This window comes from Electrophorus electricus, chromosome 2 (assembly GCF_041902795.1).
Source record: "Electrophorus electricus isolate QZ-2024a chromosome 2, ASM4190279v1, whole genome shotgun sequence".
Lineage (NCBI taxonomy): Eukaryota > Metazoa > Chordata > Actinopteri > Gymnotiformes > Gymnotidae > Electrophorus > Electrophorus electricus.
Window position 1 is genome coordinate 16483486 of NC_137498.1, and position 8004 is coordinate 16491489.

Consider the following 8004-nt stretch of genomic DNA (forward strand, 5'->3'; position numbering starts at 1 on the left):
TGTGCGTGGTGCAGTTTGACAGCAGAATGTGTGTAGAGTGCAGTTCACTGACAGCAGTTGGACGCCACTGTCTGTTACTTTCTCTTTAGGACCTTAGAGTGGAAACCATTCTGAGCTGTGGTTGGGTTCACATGTACACATTACTGGTGTACAAATTCAGTGCACTGGACAGACAAGCTTGATCAGGAGGGTTGAACACCAAAGTAGAGCAGATGGTTCTGCAGATTTGTACACAATATGAAATCAAATCAGTGACATGGAAACAGACTCACTCAGACTCAAGAAAAAATACCAAATGTGAAAATCACCTTGTATCCCAAACGGACAACTCTGGTCCAGTGTTTGGTGTGAAAAGGTTCATATGTAGGCTGGTCATAGAAGGTGGTTGCTTAGGGCAGTAGAGCAGCATTGAAAAGGTTCTGCAAAGTGAATATATTTTGCTGTTGACATATTAACTATATAGTTATACTAAAATATAAATATTAGGAGTGTAATGGTACATGTATTCATCCCAAATCACCACATACACATTACGGTTCTGTGTATGCAGTCATATGGAGAGTATGTGGTAGTCTAAATGTGAAAGCTGATGAACGTAATGTGGAATCAAATTTCACACTCGCAAATTCGCCGCCAAAAAAAGCTATCAACACGCTAGGCTGGATTTAACTTAAGCTCGTTAGCGACATTTACTGAATCATTAACACTATGAGCTGTTTCTTTCAAATCACCTGTGTGAGAAAGTTTCCCAGTGACCTGAGTGATGGACGAGGACAGTGTGTTGGTGTTGTAGAGTCTGTGGGCAAAAACACATGAACATGCAATTGCACATTCAACAGCATCACCCAGATGTGTTTGTTGCTTTTGTCCCGTTGTACCACACAGTGATATCTAAACTGGGATGTGATGGATATCTTACAATCAAAGTGCTTCTGGTGAAGTGGAACTTGGAATCTTCTTCAGATATGTTTATTTCTCAGGCAGTTATTAGTAATCCTTGGATCATTCTTACTACAAACTTGTAACTCTTGTTAAAATGAACTTATATTACAATTATAATTAGTTTAGCATTACTGAATTTGTAATGTGTCTAGCTGGGGGGAAATTGACACATGCACACACACGCACACACACACCACACACACGCACACACACACGACTGCTGCAATATGGCCAGACCCACATTTGAAGGACCTGGAGAAAGACATCATTATACACACCCTAAACGTACATTCAAAGTGATAAAAATCTGCTAAAGTGATACACCACCGCCCACCCCAAAATACACACACATGCTCCCACACTCACAAATACATGCATGCTCCCGTGCACACACTATCACTGATGTCACTGTGGCAACAGCTACCAGTTTACAGATATGACAGTTCCCAGGATGCATCTCTTCCTCCTCATATATGTATTGCTAATGTGGGTGCACTGGTGCAATGTGTGAAATGTGCTCACTTGTTTATTTCTGTTTGTGTTATTTATTCCTCACTTGTTCATTCTGTATATGATGCAGCTGTTGGTCACTATCCACTTGGTCAGGAAGACTGGACAGCTCATGCAAATACACACAAACACACACCCACCCACACAGGCACACCTACGCACACACACACACAAGACCATGATACTTTTGGAGATTAATGGGATTTAGGTTCTGCTGTGATCCAGCTCTGAACTTCATGGTTTAATCAATAAATCACTAACTGACTCAGGAGGGATTCTGAGGAACAATGTCACATTCACTCCAGTGACACTGTGATGTTTCAGAGAAAGCCAGATGCTCGAGGATAAAATGAAATGTGGTTTTAATCAGAAAAGGATAATCCAACATGGTCAAAACACAGGCAAGGAACAGAACCAGTACTATAGGATAAACAGAGCCAGGGAGCATCACAGAGAGGAACTACAGTCCAGGTCGAAATCTAGAGAGACAAAATATTCAGGCAGACAAATACAAGATGGGCAAAAAACAGAAATAAGAAATACAATATATAACATTCATCTAGCACTTTGTTTTCCGAAGCAACTTACAATTATGACCAAATACAATTAGATCCATTGAGAATTAAGGGTCTTGCTCAGAGGCCCAACAGTGGCAACTTGGTAGCAGTGAGGTTTGAATGGGCAACCTTCTGATTACTAGTCAAATACTTTAACCACTAAACTACCACTGCATAACACACTGAATGCAATACAATACAAGTGGCAATATTTCCCAAAATGCCTCTCACAGGCAGTACTACTTTATCCTCAATCCTGTTCTCCTTCTGCTGCTGGGACTCATCCTACTGTATGAAAAGAGTTATTTACATACACCAATACACACACACACACACACAAATACATGTATACACATCAATAACTACATGCACACATTATACAATCAGAGCTATGAGAAGTTCTCAGTCTCACGTTTTTTTCTTCCTTAGCAGAGAGATGGTGACAGACGGATAGCAGAGACGGACCAAGTCGACCAAGTACTGCATCGAACCACCCTGCCTCCTAGAGTCCAGAATATGGTGCACTTCATAGATCGGGGCACAGTCAGAGCTATGGAGGAGTGGCCTCGGGAGAGACCTCATCCAAGGGCCCTGGAATCACAGGCTTCAGAAGGACCAAATGAAATGACCTTGAAACACAAAAGTGAGCAGGTAAGTTGAGTTGATATGTGACTTCATTCATGTGCTTTGTAATTTAATTCAGACCTATAAATTTGGGACCCAGCTTGCGACATGACCCTGGCTTGCGGAAGTCATGCGTAGAGAGCCACACTCTGTCACCAGGTTGGTACAGCAGGGTCTCCCTCCCATGTCTGTCCACCACCTCCTTATATCTATGGTTCTGTTCAATACACAGGTGTGTCTCCTTCCATACTTTTTCAACTACAGTGAGGACCGTAGTGTTACCTTCAGAACATGGGAGGTCTGTAAGGAAATCTAAAGCGATGTGAGACCAAGGTCTGTCTGGTATGGGAAGTGGCATGAGCTTTCCTGTGGGTAGGGTCTTAGGTGTTATACTCTGACTGCAAACTGAACACGAAGAAACATATTTATGAACATCGCCCGTCATGGTCTCCCACCAGTACCAGTTAGCCAGAAGCTGTCGAGTACATGTCTTCTCAGCATGCCCTGAAACCAGCGAGGAATGAGCCCACGTCAACAGGCGGTCACGGCACGAGGTAGGAACATACTGTTTCCCTGACGGACACACCTTTGGAATGACTGTGTCTTGCATGGCCTGTTCTGTTTCATCATCTATTTCCCATTGTATAGATGACAGGTGTATCCAGCTAGGAAGGATGGTTTCCATCTCCTGTCTCCTCCAAGAAAACACAGGATAAGGTATCAGCTTTAGTATTCCGGGTCCCGGGATGGTACACGATCTTAAAATCAAATCTCGAGTTGTTTAGCTGTAGGCATGTATTCCAGATTCCTGTGGTCGGTGATAACAAGAAAGGGATGAGTCGCCCATCTAACCAACACCTTCACTCTTCTAAGGCCAGTTTAATGGACAACAGTTCACGTTCTCCTATTCAGTAATTATGTTCCACTGGTGATAACTTATGGGAACAATAAGCTACTGGGTGTAACTTGGACTTATCTTGTCCTTGTGAAAGTACAATAAAAGGTGGTTTTCCATTCATCACCTTTCTTGATCCTTATCAAATTAAATGCATTACGGAGGTCTAATTTGGTGAAGATCTTGTCTTCTTGTAGTAGTTTCAGAGTGACAGGAATGAGAGGTAACGGGTATGAATATTTCTTGGAAATGTGATTTCGGTAGTCAATACAGGGACGAAGACCTCCGTCCTTCTTTTTTACAAAGAAAAATCCTGATACCATGGGGGAAGTGGATTTCTGAATAAAGCCTTGACTTAATGCTTCATCTATATATTCCTCCTTGATCCTCTCTTCTTCTTGGGAGAGAGGATAAATACGAGCCTTGGGAAACACGGCTACCTCCAGGAGCTCAATAGCACAGTCGTAGGGAAGATGGGGAGGTAACAGGGTTGCTTTTTTCTTACTAAAGACCAAAGAGAGATCCTGGTATTCCGGAGTGAGGGAAAAGGCTTGTGTATCAGCAGGGCTCTCAACAGTGGTGGAATATAACTGGACAACTGGTAATATCAAACCATTTCTTAGGCATTGAGATGACCACTGAGTGATTTCCTTACGTGACTGTGATATAATTGGGTCATGTTGTTCTAGCCAAGGTAGACCTAAAATGACTGGAAATGAGGCATCTTCTATGACAAGAAATGAGATAATCTGTAATGGGGCTCAAATCCAGGACAGATAGCTAACGACCCCAACACTCGGCTGGGTGAGCTACCACACTTTAATGAAGGTGGGCCCATGTGCAAAACAATTAGATCTTAGAACAGAAAACAAGAAAAGTAAAAACCCAATGGTGGGGAAGCAAACCGCTTTGTTGCGAGGCAAACAAGCTCCCGCTAGACTACAGCAGACATAAACTATCCTCCCCTTATATTGCACTTCAAAGCAATGGAAGATAACAAAACATGTCAAACCCCAAGACAGCACTGACTAGCTCAGCCAGTCTACATGAGGAATATGTCGCTGAAGCCAGGGGTACCCCAAAATCAGTTGCAAGTTGGGAGCTGAGTGTGGAAAAAGGGAAAACAAAGGATGTCATGGATAGAATGGCAGCCCTGATGCACTGGGGAAAACCAAACTCTGAAACTTCCCAAACAAAATCAGAAAACAGAGCGGTAATTTAGTGGCTAAGGGGAGCCTCGGGAGAGAGACAGACTCGAGAGGGGAACACTGCAGAAGGGAGGGGACGTGTAAAAACACAGACACCCACAGTAGAAGAGCGGTGTAGCACAAGGGCTCACAGACATCGATACCCATAGTTACAGGCTAGGAGCTTGGGTCAAAACGTTAGCAAACACCCAGCACTGAATTACTGGGCTTATATAGATCTCTCCCCAGCTGTTGGGCATCAAGCCTGATTAGTAGCGTGTCTGACTCAGGGCCTCCCTCTGGTGGCCGGAGGGGATGTCCCAATTCCCGTACAACATGTGTGTGTATGAAGTTTCCCTCAGCTCCTGAATCAACTAAGGCTGCAAACACAGAAGATGGTGCAGGAGGCCCAACATAAACAGTTTTAAAAAATGACTTAACAATCATCTTTCTTGGTGGCAAGATCTCTATCTTGTTTTCTGACGTGGGTTGCCTGATGCGTCTATGGCTCAGTGATGCTCGATTAGGTCGAAGACTACAATCCCTGATAACATGTTCTAAGTAGCCGCAGTAAAAACAGAGACCGTCTTGGAATCACATTGCATTGGTTCCTCTGTCTGCTCTCGTCTGAGCTCTGGTCTATAACTGGGAGAGGGATAGGTATGGCGAGAACTACTAGTTCTACATGGTTTTTGTTCTTGGATGAAATGATCCAGATGTATAGAAAGAGGTATAAGCCGACTTAAATCTAACTTTTCATCTCAGCAAGCCAGTTCATGTAAAACCTCTACACTGAGACCGTTACGGAAAGTGACGATCAACGCCGCCTCATTCCATCCATTGCCAGCAGCGACTCTACGGAATTCTCATCCGTAGTTAGCCACAGAATGATTGCCTTGGTGTAATTTGGTAAGTATCTCCCCACAGGCTCTTTCCTCATGTGGGTGATCGAACACAGCCTTGAATTGCTCAATAAAATCATCATAAGATGCCAGTTATACGTTAGCCCAGATGGTAGTCGGCCAGGTAAGAGCTTTGTCAGTTAGATGAGAGGTAATGAAGATAATTTTATCTTGATTGGAACAGGTTGGAAGGATATTGAAATACAATGAATAATGCAACACGAAACCACTTGTCTGGGGAGCCATAATTTTTGGGTTTACTCACAGGGAGGGTTGGTTGGATACTGCTCATGGCGGTAGTAGGTGCAGGCGTAGGACTGAACTGAGAAGGAGTAGTCATCATTTGTAGCTGGGATTTAAGTTCTCTGAGACTTTGTCCTAGTTCCAACATTTGAGTTTGTTGGTCTGCTTGTTGCTTGCCTATAGTATCCATTGCCCATGTGAAACCCTCAAGCAACTGGTGCTGTTGGTGGATTAGTTGACCCTGGTTGGTCAAAGCTTCCTTCAAAGCATCTGATGCTGCGGTCTGCATGGAGGGGAAGTATTCTGTTTTATGCGGAGCAGGCAAAATCAGACGCTCACGGATAAACAAGTAACAGGTAATGGAAACAGTCACAAAAAAATTACTAACTCAAAAGTAGGGAAAACAGCCTGTGTCAAAAAACCATAAAGACCATCAAATAATCCAGGCATCAGACTCCAAAAGGGGCAGGCAAAAATCAGAAACGGGAAACATTAAGTCAATGTTCAGTACACAGAAAAACAATCCACAAGAGCGTTCGGTATGCATAGGACTCTAGACGCAATACTTCGCAGTGTCCTAATGTTCAAGACAGGCTTAAATAATCAAGCACACAGGGGAGTTCAATATTCCCGGTGATGACGATCTGACGTGAAGTTCATGATTGGTGGAGTCCTGGGTTGGGTGACGAACAGCCTGCTGAGTGTTATAGTGTGATGAGGAATCGGGCGATATGACACATATGGGCTGAATGCTGGAATGTAAATAATGACCAAAGCAGATATTAACACACAATGGTGCTTTTGCCAATGCAAAGATGGTGCAGATAAGTGTGAAAAGGTAATGGAGAGCTCAGACTGGAGAGACGACATTTCACTGAGGCATAAGAAAATAAAAAATGGCATCCTTGGAGGGTGACACTCTATTTTGGTGGTGGTGTAGGCAACTCCTTTGTTGTAAACCATACTGGTGTCAATAAATACATCTGTTTTTATCTACCATCCTGAACGTTGACTCTCATTGCCTGTTTCAGTGCTTTGATGTTTTGCATGACTCATCAGCTCTGTAAATATCTGAGCATCAAAGTTTCACATCCGCAATTACCATCAGTCATCAGGCATAGTGGAAATCACAGACTACATGATCAAAAATCTGCTAGCTGCAGTTCTTTGTGAAATGCATATGATTCCTAGTGCAACCACAAAAGTGTCCCCTTTCAAAGTTTTGATGGGAAGACCATTTGAGCCAACCTCCTGCTAGCTGTTTGGCACACTCTGATCAGGTTGTGCCCTCATTAAGAGCCACCAACTCTGCCCCATAAACCAACTCCTAACCGACACTGAGGAAAACATGGAGGAGCAATGCAATACACCAAGTGCCCCGGTGTGGTTTTGTCTGCATCCACAACTCACACAACCCACCAATCAGAATTTCAACATGTAACCTGTGACTGTCAGGTTGATCAGGGGTGAGGCACCCTGACAGACGTAACACACGTGTGTCACAACAAGACTTTTTTAAGAGGGGCTTTTGTGAAGCTGATATGTAGGGTGATGCCACCTGAAGAAGATCAGGCTAACCAACCTTAATTAGCTCCCGGCTTGTGGCTTCTCTCTGGTAGCCGTGAACTGCCGTTGCAAGCCACCCGTTACTTAACCAACATCACCTCAATTAACAACACTGGAGGATGCGACAACTGTTCAATGAACAGGTAGGTATTTCCATGACTTTTCAATGCTAAGCTGCACACCATTGTCGGTACTCTTCAAATATCCTCTGACAAATGGTTCCAGTGTCCTGTGTGCAGCTCAGGACTTCTCTCCAGGAACCTGAGGTTCACAAAGATGAAACCGGACTCCTCACTGAGGGTTGACCATCCAGATGCTTAGCAAACTGCTTTGACGGTAATAAGAATGCTCTGAAATTAAAATGCTCCTTAACATCTGTTCAACACTTTTTAAAAGTCTCAGGTAGCCAATTCTTTAGCTGCTTTAATTCCACCTGCTATTTTCCTTAATAAGAAGAAAAGATCCCTTTGAACTGATAGTGAAATGAACTGACCAAACAGGGTAGTAAAAATATTTGGTGTGTCTGTTGGGGTTAGAAGTTTGTCAAAATTTCATTTGAATACATTTCCTCTCCACTG